Source organism: Harpia harpyja, chromosome 10, assembly GCF_026419915.1.
Source record: "Harpia harpyja isolate bHarHar1 chromosome 10, bHarHar1 primary haplotype, whole genome shotgun sequence".
Classification (NCBI taxonomy): Eukaryota; Metazoa; Chordata; class Aves; order Accipitriformes; family Accipitridae; genus Harpia; species Harpia harpyja.
The window spans coordinates 5,479,313-5,497,149 of record NC_068949.1 but is presented as its reverse complement, the minus strand read 5'-3'; the positions used below and the strand labels follow the sequence as shown (position 1 = coordinate 5,497,149).

The 17,837-nt window shown below is 46.2% G+C and overlaps 1 long non-coding RNA gene across 3 annotated transcripts in view; it reads left to right on the top strand.

The window, feature by feature from the left end:
- Window positions 1-17,837, top strand: part of LOC128147244 (uncharacterized) — a 145,031-nt gene that overhangs the window by 53,805 nt on the left and 73,389 nt on the right. For all 3 annotated transcript variants that reach the window (XR_008236973.1, XR_008236974.1, XR_008236972.1), the window contains exons 9-10: window positions 3,064-3,174; window positions 5,068-5,201. This is a non-coding gene — a long non-coding RNA (uncharacterized LOC128147244). The remainder of the gene's footprint in view (window positions 1-3,063; window positions 3,175-5,067; window positions 5,202-17,837) is intronic.

The following is a 17,837-nucleotide window of genomic DNA, read 5'->3' as shown; positions in this document are numbered from 1 at the left end:
AGAAACCTGGGCTGTACCAGTCTGCTAGGTAGGAGAGTCCTAAACCAGTTCATTTCTGTACACTCGGATAAGCCCAGGAACCTGCATTTGCTCTGGCCCTGACCGGTCCCATCTGTGATGAGCTGGCAGGGTTTTTCTGTAGACCCAAACTGACTTTAAAACCTCTATTTTCTGCTTATTCATAGCTGTGTAATTCAAAAGCCGTCCTACTGAAGGCAGAGTCCTGGCAGTGCCCAGTAGCAAAGTGACAGGAGGCAGGAGCTGAAACCCTGTAGCTGATCCAGCCGCTCCTGGCGTAATGGTGTCTATCCAAAGGAGTGCTGTGACTTTACTATGAACACCACATGTTATTTGGCCGTGTGAATGAGAGCCAAATTTCTGAAAGACTCCCATAGCCTGTAATCAGCTGCAGGCCAAGGCCGCGTGAGTTCCCACGAGTGTCCCATCTGTCCCAGGTCAGGGAACCGCAGCCTCTGGTAGGGTCCTGGGGGGCTGGCGAGGCTTCCCAGCGTGAGAACAAGCACCTTATCTCTTGATGGTAATCTAAGGTTGAGGCAGGAAAAGTTGAAGAGAAACAAGAAACTTTTCTGAGTGTGTTTAGACCACTTGAGGTTGCCCATACTCTAATGACACATTCTGCAGATTATAGAACCTAGTAATTACAGCTAATAAGTCCAAAATGTGTAATTACCCTGTAAGCACTTTGAGCTAGAAAGCAGAAACAAGCATGGTCGTTACACACTCGTTAGGTGATCTATCGCTTTCCCCATTTGGCATGCAAAATCTGGGAGCGGCAGAAAGTATAGCTGCTCTTTTCCCCAGTCTCCACCCTCATCAGCACTGGGTGAAGCGAGGAAGCCAGCTCATTTTCCTGCATGCATTGCCCAGCCAAAACAGCTCCCAAATCCAGTTTCCTTTCCTTAAAAGAGATGATTCCTGATCATATTTTTGGATCTGGAGTGGGAGGCTCTTGAGGGGAGGTTGTGTTTGTTTTTTCTTCCCACTACTTTGCTTTCCTTCCTAATTAAAGTAACTCTTTTGTCAGTCCCTGAATTTCTTTCCACCCTCCAGTTTTCCCAAAGATGCTTCTTAACATTTCCTGCCTCTAATCAATACACAATTTATATGCAATAACTCTGTCCAGAGAATAGGGAAGCAGCTATCAGGGTTTCTCCTGTAATTTTAGTGTGCTGTAGCCGTCAACTGAAGGTCAATGCAAGCTTGACTATGACTGATTTTTACTGTCTTTGGGCAACCCATCAGCAAAATGCAAGCTTTGTAAAACCTCGACTCAATGCGGGCCATAACGGATAGCGCTATGCAACCTACAAGCACACCGTGAAGCCGGCTTCCTTGGCAATGCTGCACACGGCAAAGCTTCGTCTTATGCTCGTGCAACCCTTTCTGGTGGAAGGAGGGGACCTCATGCCTCCATGAGTCATGATAGATATCCTGACAGATGCTATTTTCCCCGATTAATCGGGTAGTGGGTGCTTTGATAGCAGGCGAAGCTGGTGCCTGCTCAGTGAGCGAGGAGAAGAGCTCCATTAGGAGCCCCTGGGGATGGCAAGACAATTCTGCAGAGAGGACCTTGCGCTGGGGGAGCAGACACCTCGTTTAACTTGCCTCCCAGCCAGGCTTGTGCTCATCTGTCTCCTGTCACTTGAGATCCCGCCATCACCTCTTCAGCATCCCTCCGGCTGTGGCTGTACCGGTACAGCTCCCACTGGGAAGGGGATAAAAGGACAGAGAGCAGGAGGGGCAGGAGAAGATATTAACAAGGACCAGAAGAAGTCTCCATCCTCAGAAATGAAACTTTGGGAGATGGATGTCATCCTCTGTGCTCATGCATACCCTAACCCTCCCACAGACATTGCCTGGGAGGAGTGGATATGTCCAACAGGAATGACCAAGGCCACTCCACACCATTTTCGGGTGTCCCACGATGTTTCGCAGTGGCGGGATCAGCCGAGGATGCTCCAGCTGACATGCTTAACAAGCAGGGAGGCGCAGACTCACGGCCATTTGGCATCTTATTAATCACATTTAATGTGTAGGTTGCTTTAGCGTTGATCATATTAAAATTCCCTGTCGGAAAGGTTACCTGTATAATTATAGGTATAAATCTCAGGGACGTTCTTGCCAAAACAAATGGAGCGTCTCACGCTCAGGCCAGGGATGAACCCAAAGTGGCCATAAAAAGGGTTCGTAATGATGGACCAGGAAGTCTGCACCCAGCACAGGGCTAGGAAGAGCTGCGTAACTTCAGAGATAAATGAGGCGTTTGGGTAATTGGGAAGAGTTCCTGCAGTTGTCCTGACTTGTACAAAAATAGGAGCTATTGATCTCCTCCAGGCTTCGGGCATTAAGCGACGGGCAGAGACGAGGAAGAGGTTTGTTCCCAGCCACGTGGGTGCTGCAGGGAGGCACATGGGTGACCTCACCATGTTCTGGCACCGACCAGCCCTGCCACCTGCTGCTACTGGTTTCTGGGCATTGGTGGCAAAATGAGGAAAGGCTCCAAATCTGCCTCGCCTGCTGCTGACTCCAGCAATATCCAGGCTCACGTTGCAGTCGGAGTTGGTGTTGGCAGCGTTTCTCAATGGCATCTTGAGCGTCATTGGATGCAGACTTGGGAAGGCACCACACAATGCATGAGCATGGCCCGAAGGGTCCCAGCTGATGGGGCTGGATCAGACTCAGATGATGAGGAGTCATGAGGTGTCCTCCTCCTGAAGGGTCTTGGGTGTTGGTGAGGAACCTGAGGATAACCTATTTATGAAGCAGATCTTCTCAGAAGTGCTGATAAATATCCTTGGTTAGTGGCAGAAAGCTTCTGTTGGTGGTTCTGTTAGTGAAGAAGATGGAGTTGGGCCTGTCTGCTTGGGTTTTGTTTTTTTTTTTTTCTTTGACATTTGAGATGCACAGGCTAGGTGAAAAGTCTGTCAGAGCATCGTTAAGTTCACATGTGCCCTTAGAAACCTGGCTGTTGGGATCTGCCTCTCCCCTGCTGCAACACATTGTAAAACCAACCCCATGCCTTTTCTCCTCTTCAAATTGCAGGTGCCTCCTGATGAGAGCAGGACTTGGATGGAGATATTGACCACGCTTCACACTCCTTGTCTCCTGAAGGCCACATTTGTCCCCCTCCCCCCTTCCTGGAGAGGATACCAGGTCAGTAGTTGGAAGGAGAGACGGTGATTTGGGTTTTTGGTCTCCGCCTGTGCTCAGCACTCAGAGGGATTAGTCATGGTTCACACTGTCGTAATAAATTAAGGTGCAAGGACAACAGTATATTAGAGGTAAAATATTCTGTATTAGCAGTAAGAAGAAATATTAGACTTCAGTGTTTTGGATTGCTAATTGCAGGATGTGTTAATTGCAAAGCAAGCAATACAGGCTCTTATATAAACTCCAGTGCCCGTAGCTTACGTTATGAATAGCAAGAAGAGCACATGGGGCATCATCTTGATGAAACCAAGACAAACATCTAAAACCACTTAAAATACTCGTCTGAAACCATCCTCATGTCTCTGTGGTATCCCAGTTAATCACAGCCATCTCTAAAAGCACTGCCTGGGTTTTGTCTTTTACACTTATGTTAGTTGCTTCCAACTTTCTCATCAGCCTCATCTATAAATTCAGACTGTTCTTAAATAAGACTGGTGCCACACAAAACCACTTCTCCCATCTCTGTGCACTGTCTAACGATTATTCCCTTATCCCTTTATATAACTGAATCAAGCCTGACACTTAAAGCACTCCCTTAGGGAAGTTATTGAATTTAACAGGGCTGAAACCAACAGGGTTCTAGAGAAATGCTCTAAAAACCTGTGCAAGATAATGGAAAGCAATATCCTTTCTATACGTTTCTGAACCACCCTATAAAATCCTATGGCAAGAATGAAATTCTGTAGGATTTTTTTTCTCATAAAGGCTAATTATGAGTAAATTGGCCCTGGTGCTTTTATTGCTGAGCCCCCAAAACTCAGTGGATACTGCTATCCTGCGTTCTTTTTCCCAGGCAGAAGGATGTTTTGACTCTACTCCTTAGCAATTCGTTCTCATTTTGATCCCAGATGGGATCTTGTCTAATCCAGACCTGTGGTACAAAGTTCTGCTCTGACTTGCTCTTCGACTGGCTTTTCCCTCTGAGTCCCCCACCTTCCTGCACCTCCAACAGTGTTGGCTGCTTGGCCATCCCTTTTTTCCCCTGTTTTTTTTTGACTTCTGAAAGAAGCTTAGCTTGTTCTCTCCATTTCAGCTCAAGGGAGAGAGAGCAGGTGGGAGAGGAGAGGCAGAGAAAATATAAGGCACTATGAAACAGAAACAGGGCAAAGATAACAATTCTCCAAGCTTTTCCAATCCTTCTCCAGGCTTCCCAAGCCAGGGAAAAAAAAAAACCAAAACAGCTTAGGTCCTCAGCTCTCAGGAAAAGATGTTTTTCATTGGACAAGGAGGATTACAGAGTGTCCAAAGCTTTGACGCTACACGGGATTTTGTATTACCTTGCCTGATAATTCTCCCAGGAGCCTGTGCAAATATTCTCATGAATGAAAACTACCTACCTACTTCGCTGGTATTTGCAATTCCTTTTATTCACGCCGACTTTTTCTTGCTGAGATTGCTCACACAAAGGGCGAATAAATATTCAAAGTGCTCATGCCTGAAATGCTCCTACCAATGTTATGAAATGTTCTTTTTATTATTTTTCTCAGTGCATTCAAACAATTTCAATTGATGAACCTTAAAAGAAACTCTTGCTCGTAAGGGGAAGGTGACTCAATAAGGGAAGAGAAAGAAGATCACATGGTGGTATTAATGTCATTACCTACTCACCAAAGTGAAAAAAACCTGGCAGTGACTAGGGGACATCCGGATATTAATTGAGAAGCTGAAATGAGTTCATTTAACACTCCTTGCACAGATAGTGAATGTTTCATTTCATTGACTTGTTTGTATACGTGTTTTGTTTTGTGCTCTTTAACAAGAGGAGGGGGAAAAAAGAAAAAAAGATGCAGTCAAAATACTCGCTGTAAATAATTCAACTCGCTCTGTTCTCTTTAGAGTGGTGGATACGGCGCCTACATTTGAAGACGTGGTTCAGGCTGTGCCCTCTTCTCTCCAAGGTGTACCTTGAAGTTGGCTTTCAGCTCAGCGTGATGTGATCAGAGATGACATTGCATTGTTCTTGGGACAGGGTAGGTAAAAAAGAGCTGAAAAGGAACTGTGAAATTCATGGCTCGGCACAGCTGAAGGACCCCAGCGGGAGGGACAAGGCTTTCTCGGCAGAGGGAGGCAGATGCGGCTTTTTGCATCAGCGCTACTAATGCATCTCCAGTTTAGTCCTAAGCTTTCTCTCCCAGTACCTTGAACTGGGAAGAGCAGAACTGGCTAAAGAGGCCCAGGGAATTGTTCTGAAACCATAGCATCAGTCTGCATCCTTTTCTGTTGGTGGACCAAAGTCCTGGGCTGCTCAAAGCCTGCTGCCTAACCGGTGTCGACGGCTTCTCGTTGTCTGCCCCATGCAAATGACACCAGTGGGAACAGCTGCCTAAAGCCATCTCGGCAGAACGGCCATGGAAATATTCACTGGAAAAAAATTAAGGCTTTTTTTTCTTTCAGTAGTAGATAGAAAGTCAGTTCCATTTCTGGAATTGTTTTTAAAATAACTCTTAGTCAAAATATCCTCACTTGAAGGGTCCAGGACCGTAAGAGGGGACAGACATGTCTTGTTTTGTCCAGTCAGAGGGAGGTTGCCGATCTTTGCAAGGAAACCCCTTGCTCTGGGGTACCCAAAATAAAGCTCCCCCTCTCCTAGGCTGCATCCTCCCCTCCAGAGCAGGTGGCAGGGTGCTGAATGCACGTTCTCCTGCACCGAGGCCGAACGTGCCCTAGACCATTTACCGAGTCCCTCAGTTTGGAAAGGAGGATCTAACACCTTGGCTACAGCTGGATCCCGGCTCTGGTCGGCAGAGACACCCTGAGTCCCCAGTAATTCTCAGTCCCGGGCTGCACCAAGAGGGTGGCGGAGGCACCAGCTATGTCTTTTTAGGTCGAAATGCAGAAGTGAGCCAGCTGGTGGTAAGCAGCACGCAGCTTTTAGTTGGCGTGTCCTTCCCGCTGGGACGAGCAGGTCCTGCCCCACACCTTGTCATTTCTGCTTGCCTTTGAACCGAGCAAGTTCTCCGCTCCTGGCTCCATAAAAGTAATAGATTATGGCAGGTGGTGGGAGGAATAGGAAAAATGGTAGCCTGATAAGTGCTAAAGAGGCCATCTGAGTAACTTGGGGTGATCTTCCCAGCGTGACCAGTCAGGCCAGGTCTGGCAGGGCCACGCCATTTCCTCATTACTGTGCCTACAGAGAACTTGGATGTCCAACCTCAACTATCAGTATTTTGTGTTTCCAAGGCAACCCCAGCTTTAACAGCCTTCATAATGACATCATTTGGTTGAAATGAGCATGCATGATCTTTTGATTACCACTGGAAGTATAAATTAGGTTACTCTCCCCACCCCCAGCAACTTGAAAAATAAATGCTTCGGAGGCAGGGGGAGAAAAAAAAACCCTCAGAAGAGGGTAAATGGAAAAATCAATTTTTACATTAATGGAGTCCTCGTTCAGCATTTCTTCTCTTTATAGATTTAGATAACGGTGATATCTTAGTTTCACAGAGCAAAGAAATTAATTACTTACTAATGGTGCGATTCAGAAATTAATTTATGTTATCCATTTAAATGTGTCATTATTAATCAATTTAAAGGAAGGGACCTGTAAGCCAGCACCATCTGAACTGACTTATGTTGCTAGAGGACTTCCCCTGCCCCCTCCTTGCTAGAAAACGCATCATTCCTGCTACCTGCAAGTTGTTGCACCTCGAAGTGGTCTGGCATCCCTGATGCAAGAAAAAAGGGGATTCCTCAGTCCTGATGGATGGGCCCACCCTCGGTGTGTTTCCCTAGGTACGGACCAGTGCCAGGGTGCTGCAAAGATTTTAAGGCTCTTTTCATATTTAAGTTACTCAAATTCCCGATCTGAGGTTCAATCATTTTTTTCCCCATTTAAAAAGGCGATGTACAAAAAGGGGATGCAGTCTTCTGAGGCAGCTCCTTTGTGGAGATGTTTTGCTGCTGGCTTCCCAGCAGGTCTTGGCCAAGTCGTGGGGTTTTAGCACACCATGGGCTCCCTAACAGGGTTGGGATGGGGCAGCCACCTTAGGAGGGCGATAATTAAATTGTTACAGATCTGATTATCTTGTTTTTACTGCTGCATTTAGACGGAAGAGGTAATGTATTGCACAGGACTCTTCTTTTTCTGAGTAAGGCTTATCCCAGGCTGAAAAGGGGAACCCCATACCATGCGGCAAATCATGAATAAACTAAAAAGCGCTGCTGAAATTCTCCTTGAAACACCCAGGATTTCAGTATGTCACCTCTTTCCGTACCCAGCTCCTCGGGCTTTTGCCTGGCAGGCAGGAGTCTGACCTAATGGTTTATGCTGTTTGTGTAATTAATACCTGCAAAAATGTTGCATCTCTCACATATTTCTGCATGTGCTCCTTGGAGCAAATGGCAATGCCGACGACTTGGGAAGACAGTCTGGTGAAGGATCCTGTATCCAAATCCTGTTTGGGTTGCTAGTGTAAGGGTGTGATAGCTATTCCTTTCCTGTAATGATATATTGTCATGTTAATTTTGATGATATCCCACTGTAAAATAGAGGGATGTGAAAGCCTGCAATTTGAGAGCCTACCGTGGTACGATCTATCTGTATCTATATTTATATACAGGTTATTTCTTTCTTCTCTCCCTGCCTCCCCCCTTTTTAAAGTAATGCTTGCATTTAACATCTGCTGTCATGATAATGCTTCTTTATTAGGTCTGGAGAAGTTGTACCAATGGTAAATCAAAGCCTTTATCTAGCTAAAAGGGTTTCAGATTAGTTCCATGTTCTTCCTCAATGTTTTGTTTTTCAAACCAATTACTGCCCTGCTGTCCACATCAGGCAAATTTCAGCCTGAAAGTTCTCTTTGCTGAGCTAAAATACTTTCTCTGTGAAACGCTGAGCAGCAAGGGCTAGAGGCAAGTAAGCAGCAGGTTGCAGAGTTAATCAAGAAATCATTTAGCACCTGCAAATAAATACTTGTATCTGAAGTCTTTTTTTTTTTTTTCTTTCTCTGCTCCCCCTTTGTTCTGGATAAATCTCTGGCTTCAGAGCAGAAAGACTGGGGAGAAGCAGCTGAGGTTTAACAATTTGGTTTGACTTGTGCTGGAGCAGATTATGGAGTGTCCTCACCCTCCCTTTTGCCAGCTCTGGTTGGGGGTCACCAACTTCTGACGGCAGGGATGTAACCCAGAGCTGACAGATGGTGACAATATCCCTCTTACTACCCTTTCCAAAGTGCTCACGTGCCTATGCATGATAACAAGACTTCAGCTCATCCTGGCTTGTGCCTTTTTGGAGCCAGAGGGAGCCAGAAGATACCACACTCTCTAGTCCATCCCTTGAACCTCCCACACCCATGAGTAAGAAGTATTTTTTTTGTGATTTCTACTATGCAACAATCCATTTCTCCCATAGTCCATAAGTCATGAGATAACCTTGGCAGTGGGTTTACTGACTGGGCTCTGGAGTGTTTGATGTAGGAGTCAAGCCTTTATTCATTGCCAAGCAAAAGGAAAAAAAAGTGTAAAAAATGGTAGTATACATAGCATTTGAAAGCTTTTTGCTTTCTCTGATGTAGAAATTGAGAAGGAAAGATAAACCCAAGTTAAAAACCTTGACTTCAGATGTTTACTGCAGATTCTCTCCACCCAATTTTCAGAATCCTTGTCCCTTTTTAGGGTGAGAGAAGAGCAGTCTGGGGCATTGGCAGCATGATTTTTATTCATTTTCCTCCTCTTTCCTTTCCTCCTTGTCCAATAGCCACAGAATATGTTGGCTATGTCTTTTTCTAGTGCCCTAGACTTGCATGGAGGCATGCTCTGATCTTTTTTTTGTGTGCTGACAGCAGCTCCATAAAATTAGGGTCTAGGTCCTTGATCACCCTTACTGCTACAACCTATTGAATTAATTTTGAATTGCCCTCACTCCTGAGCTATGAACGAATGGCTCATAACAGCCCTTGTGGGATGATGTGTGCCGGTCCAAGTCTATCTTGTCCCCAGACTGCTACGGCACGTGATAAGTAACTCCAAAACACACAGCACTCATGAGTTACGTTATCTTGCTGCTGTGCAGTTTCTGGAGAGCTGGATTTGTTTTCATCCCTGGCATGGGAACATGGGCCCTTTATAACCCCAAAAGCTCAGATTCTTGGGATTCTGTGGATTCCCTTATAAAACAACCCTGAAAGGGTCCCTGATAGGTGATGTGGGGACAGAGCAGGGTGTTTGCTTGGCTTTGCTTCTCTTCAGCTCTGTTGTTTTCCTTTGCCTGGTCTAGAGGATCTTGCCGCAATTTTTCTTGCATTTGTGGCAGTTCTTGCCACAAGGAAGGGAGCAGGGTGGTTTGGAAATTGAATCCCTCCCTCCTCTAGCAAAGATCCAGAGACTCCTTGGACCCTCCGTGTCCGGCAGGATGCTGTCTTCCAATATACAACCTGTGCTACCACCTGCGACAGGGTCTCAAGATCCTCATATACCCCCAGCTTTGGCAGCTGCCCCTTGCATTGGATGCTGGACTCATTGCTGATGTCAATGACCCACAAGGAAGTCAATTGCAATGTTAGGCTTGCCCAAAGAAAAAGGTATTCCCAAAATTATGGTAGCATGGGGAAAATGCCTCGCAGTGAGCTACCCTGCCACTGTTTATAGGCTGAGGGCAGAATTTTGGAGGGCAGAGCGGCTGGGTCTTCCTGTGTGCACATCCCTGCTGCAGCGTGACTGAGCCTACAAAGGGAAGGGATCAGGTCACAGGCAGCTGTCCTCTCCCACCTCCAGCCAGGTTGCTGCCCTCAAGTGCTCACTATCATCAAGGCTTGACATTTTAATGCGTGATGAGATTTGGTGTTTGAGCCGTGCTGAATGATGAGCTGCCTCCCGGCTGGGCAGCGTGCCCTTAACCCTGCAGCTCCGAGGTCGGAGGTGGTGGTTCGGTTATTGCCATGGCCTCGGTGGGCATGGCCACCCCATCGCTGCTGCTTCCACCCGTGGAGGGGGATGGCACGGGCGTTTCTGCACCATCATCGGTCACCTGGAAAGAGGGGGTATGGGGAAGGGCTGCCCAGCAAGCACAATACTGGTGCTATTTCAGCCTTCTGGCTGAAAGCTCTTGAGAGGCAGGGAAGATGTATGAAGAGATGAGAGGGGAAGCAGAAAATAAACCTGCAGCAAGCCCTGCCTAGGAAGTGCTGCGCTGGCAAATAGAGCCTGGGTCAGCAAGAGCGGGCAGCTGCACCTCTTGACTCGACAGCTTTTCTGCTGGCAACTGGGGGACTGGAAGTAGGTTTTATGGTCCTTGTTGCCCATCTCTCTTTGCTGTTCCGTTAAATCAAGTCCTACTGCAGGGATATAATCTTGCCTGGCCTGGAAGCTTTGGAAATGCCGCTCATCTCCTCCTGCAATGGGTGTCATCATTGCTGCAAGGAACAGATCTCACTAGAGCTTCATCTCTCTAATCCCGTACCGCGTCCTCTGTGACAGCTGCAATGGTGCAGAGCAGAGCCCTGTGGCAGGAGGGCTTAGGGCAATTTGCTCCCTAGCTGAAGCTAATCCCTAAAGATGGTAACTGGCTTTAGACCTGAAAATAGGGTCTTTTTATGACTTCCTAGCCATTTCTTTCTCTCCTTCTACTCTTAACAGTGCAGTCCACAGGGTCTTCATACCTATTGCCACAAACCAGTTTTCCCCACTTGCTAGGTGCAATATTTAACCTAGCAGGCATTATCCCGTATGACTTCCTTGGGGTATACCTTGAAAATAAGAGCTGACACCCATAATTCAGGCTATTAAAATGTGGGAACAAGATCTGTGGTGAGACAATAGAAAATCTCAGCCTGAAAATGAGTTGACACATGGAAAAAGAGGAGTCCATCGTGAATATCCCTCAGGACAGGGCTGTCCCCTCACCCTGTTGTGATGAAGTCCCCTTGTTCTTCTTCAGGATGAGTAAGCATAAGACACAACAAAGCCTCACAGCAGCAAATGGTGCACTACAGTTAAGAAAAGTTATGGGGAGCAGGAGGCAGGTGGAGGAGGCTGGAGATAATGTCCTGGAAGCACATCAATTTTTCCTCTTCTATAACTAACTTAGACAACTCAGGTCCCTGCAGGCTCTTCTGTTCCAGTGCTGCTGTGGGATTCCCATGATGTGCTCCTGCTCCCAGGCCACTTTTTCGGCAGAGCTCAAGCTCCTGAGTGATCAGCAATCAGCCTGGCCAATCAAGCCATCTTCATTCACTGCTGATAATTGCTCTGAGAAGAGGGTGTTTGCCAAGCCAGTCACTTTATCTTTTCCTGGCTGCTTCTAAGGGCAAGGTTCCACCGCGTTGTTACAACAGCACATGAACTTCATCTGCTAAGAGGCAGTAGGCATCTCTAACGTCATTTTGGCCCACACCGCTAATTATCTTGCATGAAATGAGAGTCCATTCAGTGTAACTAGCTGAAGCACAGAGGGTGGCTCAGCATCAAATAAATGATGGTTGGTATGGCAGCTGCCAAGAGCATCAGCCTGATTTGCAGGTTCACGGGTCTGTGAATGGAACTCGTCTTCCTGTGAGTGGACAGGGAGAGGAAAGGGGAGAGGATGGCTGAAGGAGGAAGAAACTTGGAAGATGGTTCAGCTGGAACCTGGCCCCTTCAAGTGACAGTGATTAATGTTGCCTACTTTGCCACTAAGCAGGCTGAACATGTGGTAGGTGTCTACCAACGCTTCCTCTGAAGGCACTTATCTCATAAAAATGAGTTCTCCAGTGTATTTGACAAATCTTGATTGATTTTCATCCTGCCTACCTTTCTGGTCCCTGCCTCTCACAAAATCACAGTGTACGTGAGAGCTTTCTCCAAGACAAAATCACCTCTGGAGCAGTGTTAGCGCCAGTGAGAGGAAGAGCTGGGGCCAGCTCCTTTTGACATGGATCTTTTTGCCTGGCACGCACCCCTCTCTACCCCCAATGCTAATGTCCTCCCTGTATCTTCAGCACTCTCTAGCTCTACCTGTCAGCCAGTTAAGCTACATCCTTGCAAAAGTTTTAGCATAAACTCACTGCAGTGCAGCTATTCAGGACACCGGAGAGGAGACTTGCAAAGGGATGGAGTTACAGAGGGACACAACTGCACCTGCAGGAACAGCTCTAAATGCCCATGAATGATGAAAAATACCTTTTTATTAAGCTCAAATAAGTCTAAGTTCAGAGGCGGGGCAAGCCAGGCTGGAAGGGGAAAAGTTAGAGAGATAGGATCATCTTCCACAGGCAAGGTGTGACCATGCAGCCAGGGAGATCTGAGAAGAGATTAGCGCACGGAGCACCCATCAGCAGCCCATAGCTAGGAAAAAAATGCTTATATTGACAGCAGGTGCTGTATTTTCATATGTAAACCTTACAATTTATCCATGAGAAACAGTTCTGTGATGAAGTAATAACCCAGATTATCAACATGTAGAGGTAATGCGAGGAAAAGCTTCTCTCCAGCATGTCTATCTCCTTTCATCTCACCCAAAGCTCATCTACCTCTGAGGTATTAGGTAGTACCAATGAACAGAGAGCTCCTTTTTAAACACTGGCACTTTCAAATCAGTTGTATATCCTCGAAGTTACAAGATAGGTGGAGGAAAATACAGCATTTGCAAAGCATTCTTCAACTGATAAGCAATTTAGCAGTAAAGTACCCTCTCTAGGAAGACACAGCAAAGAAAGCACCTTAAGAAATTGAAAGGTACACCTGGATCCACTTAAAGGAAAGGATCTTGTTTGGGAGGCCTGATTGGGCTGCCATAGTTAGCCCACCTGTGAACAGTTTCATAGCTGCAAGAACTTATAAAAGCAGAAGTGAGGCACTAGTGAAGTTTTCTGCTCTATTCTGGAAGTTGAAGTTAGAGGAAACTTGAAAACTTGGGATAGCAGGTAAGGAATACTTGGAGACTGTGGATGGGGGAGCAGATTTGAGCTAATTAATTTCTCAGAGGGCTGCTACTCTGTTAAGAAATTCTTCTGTTTTAACTTGAGGTACACATGCCAGTAAAGAGACTGAGCTAAATATAACGTTTTAGGAGTCCTCTAGGGCTAGGAGAGGCTGTCTTTTCTCTCACAAACAAATACGTTTGGGAATGAGCTTGGCTCTAGGGTGCTCCATTGCAGGATGCAGATGAAACAGTGTTTATTGCTGTATTTCTAGAAGACATTAAATGAAACGTGGAGTAAGAGATGCTTACCTGAAGAGCTAAGACTCTGAAAGTGGCACAACTCTTGTAAAACTTCTTTAAAAAAAAGCTTTGTGGTGTGAGCAGGGCTTCTTCTGGGCTATGGGAGAGACTTCAGGGTGCTGCAGCTCTCCTGCTGTGTCTGCAGCTGGGAGGGCAAACTCTGCATATACTGCAGAGACTAAAATAAGAACAATTAATTCTTCATAGATCACTTGCTGTCTTACAAGCTCTGGTGTTTGGTCACCAAATGAAGCGTGTGAATAAAACCTGCATTTTTTTTTTTTTTTAAACTGCTAGGGAAGGAGTAATTTGGGGCTGGATCCTCTGTCTGGAGGATCCAGAAATATATATTTTGTTGATAGAGGCTGCCTCCTTGGGGAGCAGAGCCTGGTTGCATGGATGGAGAACAGCCTCAGGTGCTTCTGTGCTCTTCTAGATGAGGCAATGGCCCTGGTTCAGTTTTGGCTCCAACATGCAAAGTTAGACCAAAGCTTTGTCTGTAGCTGGTTTCTGCCTAATATTAGCATGCTGCTGGTGTTGGCTCAGTCTACTGGTCTCCTTATATCTACTTTGCATGGCAGAACTGCAGGTAAAAATGCTAGATGTGCTGTAAAAAGGCTATTTGGATCAGTTTTCTAGGTAAATGGCTGCAAGGACAAGAGCAAGTATCTGTGGTGGTTTTGTTTTTTTTTTTAGCTCTTCCTCTTCTGATTTATAGCCCAAAATGCATTAGTTTAGTTAAATTTCCTCAGTGTAATGGCATGTTAGCTGGTTGGCTAGCCTATTGTGCTATGTATCATGGTATTCTGCTTTCCTCTTGAATTGCAAGCCTGTCTGATAAATGCATGGTGATTTCTGCTGGCCCAGGTCCCTGTGGGCACCGTGCTCTTGCCAACGGATCCAAGACTACCTTCTCTACATGGGTGGGAGCCTCCTATTCCTCCCTGTAGTTGAGGTGTGTGTAGACAGGAATGCTCTGCCTGGATGGGCAACCTGCTCAAAACCATGCCTAGGTGTGAGAACCAGCAAATAGAGAATATATGGCCACCACTGGAAGATGAATTTTGGGGAAATGAATGTGGATGCTGAACACAGAGTTGGATTTTACTTGTTTAGATCTGGTAGCTCTTACAATGTTTGAGAAAGTTGGGTGTTTTTACCTCTCTGGGATTCAAAGCAGACTCCTGTATCTTTTCATTGCTGGCTTCTTGGCTGCTGCTCGAGGTCCTTGTTAAACTAATTTTATAGAAACTCCCATCCCTGCTCCAGACTGCTGATAATGGGGTTGCCTGTATTTTCGAGGCTATTGCAGTCCTGCAGTGAGCAGGCCAGACTGTTTGCAGCTGCATGTTGCTTTTTTTAAAAAAAAAAAAACAAACAAACAAACCTTCTTTTTCCTGTGCGGCATTGTGCTACCAATGCAAAGCCTGTCTCGCTTTCCTAGTGATAGACTAATAAATTGAGTTTTCCTGCAGGAGCAGGGATACCCTCTCAGCCATGAATATCTATGTGATCCCAGCCATGAAAAGTGGTGTTCAAAATCAAAGATGATGAAATCTTTTCATTTAAAAAAAAAGTATAAAATTGGACTGACTGTTGCTATCTCTTCTCTGTTCCCCCTGAGAGCGCTCTGTGAATTCCCCTCTGAGCAGATCTGTCAGTTTGCGGTACTTGGGGCAGCACTTGTGATAATTTATCTTCAGTTATTTTATTTCTGCTGGTTTCTAGGCTAATAACAAGTGATGAGGGCTCATCTCCTGCTCTGGGCACCTTCCCATTACTTAACTAACAATTAATAAACCAGATAATGGAGTGTTTCTCCCACACAGGAATAAATACTCACTCTATTAAACTGCGGCAACACAGCATCTCCAATCTGTTCAGAAACTGCCGCCAGTGCACAATTCAGCGGACTGTTTATAAGGAGGTATTTCTCCCAGTTTGCGACATGAAAACCGTGTTCGATTTATTGGTTTCCAGGCTGGATCGGGTAAAGTTTCTCACCCAGTGAGCCTACTTGGACTAAGGGACCCTGCTGCAGCAGCGTGGTCACCCGTGGCATTGCCCTGGGAAACCTGTGGCCATCCCATCTCTTGGGGATGCTCTGCAGGTCGCCTCTGGGCCACGGGGAAGGGGAGAGGGGCAGGTTTGCAGGCTGGCTCCTTGCAGTCGCTGTGTGTGAGCCGATCTGTGGGAGGCAGTGGGTCTGTTTGTTTGCAATACACTTCTTTAATTGCCGGAGCATAGGAAGGGTGCTCGTTTATTACAGTGTGTATACATCAAAGTAAATACATTAACTCCATATAAACATTTAGTTGCTGAAAAGCCTCTAATTAAGAGTTCTCGCTAGCAGGCATCCAATTACTTATCTTGGCAGCCTCTCCTGTCCCCTCCTCTTCGCCCACTCTCTGAGTGTCCTCGGGAAGGGCTGGTACTTGCAGCATGGCTACAGGCTGTTGTATGAGACTGGGAGGAGTCCTTGGAGGTTAATGCACCATGCTGGCATGACCGTCACACCTGGGAACCTCTGACATCCTGCTGTGCCATCAACCCTGTGCTCCAGCATCACATAAGATGGACCACAAAGTCCCTCAGCATGCAATTGTCCTTTCAAATATCCTTCCCCCCTCGCCCCCCCCTCTCCTGCCACTGAATCTTTTGATTGTTTCAACTCAATCTGTCCTTTCAAAGACTAACCCCTGCAGAATATTGCTGGTGGCGGTGCATACTTTTTTGACATCCAGAAGTGTGCTAGACCACTGAGCTGCCATTTGGAGAGATCAAATGATTCCCGTGGCTTTAAAATTATGACACTAGCCTTGAGGGCTAGAGGAAGTGGATAGTCATGAGCTGAAAGCTGCCCCTTTGAAGTTTGGGATTTCTGGAGATGTCATCTTTTATATACATCACCAGCCAGGTTGCTTTTCATTTTGTTCGAGTGTTATTCTTGTCTAGATTCTTAGAGAGCAAGACCTTACTTCAAGGCAGAAGGGATGATGAGAAAGATATATGAGCCCAGACGCTTATGCATTACATATCCCTTTGAAATATAATAGTTCAAATTTTTCAGAAATAACAATATGCTAACGCCTTGTGCATTTGTACACAGCGCTTCTTTCCTGGACGAATGTAAATCGGAAGATCCCTGATCTGTGGGGGAAAGTCTGTGCTTGGTCTGGTTTGACTTGTGCCAAAGCTGAGCCTGGCTTCAAGCCAGAGGTACTTTCCCAAAGTCGTGGAGTGGATTGGCATCAAAATCTGCGCTGTTCATCAAGAGACTGCTTTGCTGTCCTCATTTAATGGGGACAATCACTGATGGCGGTGGTGGTGTGATAGCAGATGCTGATGTGGAATGAGGAAATCTCTCCGTGCCCTTTCAGGTGCACGCCCAACCCTTCTTCTTCATAGGCTTCTTGGAAGGACTACCAAAAGCAAAATCACTTAAGCAAACTGAATGACAGTGTTTCAAATGACTATGTGTTTTCTCACCTGGGGGTTGTCTTGTCCCCTAGGCATCCTCACAGTAAAAGTTGGGGAACCGACTGAAGGGTGTTTTGTGACATGCCATCAGGTGGGACTATGACATGACAGGTACAGGTTAGGCAGGAAGAGCCTTTCCCCTCTTTAGAAGAAAAGAAAAAAAATGTGCCTTTCACTTCTGTGCTCTTATCACTTTGTTTACCACCTGGTTCTCAAAAAATCCAGACACAATGTAAAATTGTCCAACGCATTTTGTGAAAACCCACCACTGTTTTGCTGCCTCTTGGCCATGGTGCTGACATTCCTATCTTGTTCTGGCATCAAGCTATTGAGGGGCCTGCTCCCTGCATCGCTATTTTTTTTCTTTTTCCCATTTCTCACCTTTTCTCATGCTAGGGCACTTTTAAAGGAGGAATTATTTGTGTTCTTATGGTTAATATCTGATCCAGGGAGAGAAGAGCTGCTCTGTGTCCTGCAGTATCCGTTCCTCCCATCTGCTGGGTCATTAGCCTTGGGCTTGCAGGATGTTGCTGCAGGAATGGAGCCTCATGTCAATCTAGTGCAAGTGGTTCTTGGCCAAAAAACTCATTTGAAAGTGGTGTGGCTTGACATGAGCCACCTCGTGCTTCTCAAAATCTTTGCCTGATCAAGAAGTGGTCCTGACTGGACACTGCAACAAAGCAACAGGCTTTGCCTGCATGGATCCAGGCTTAAAAATGTGCTTTAGCCAAACAGGACTAGCTAAACTAAACTTTTCCTTCCTGGCTGTGACCTAGATAGTGTGTCCAAAGAGACCTCTGTGGCCATGGTCCTTGCTAGCAGAGGCAGCAGCTCTGGCAGGTGAGCAGGCAGAACGAGCTGCAGCAGCCAAAGCTGCGCAGAGACTCTCCCGTCAGGCTCCCACATACATCAATGTCTTGTGCCTGTGAGGAACTCTTGGACAAAAAAAAAAAAAAATCCCCTCACACAGAGAGCAGTGACAGATCTGGAT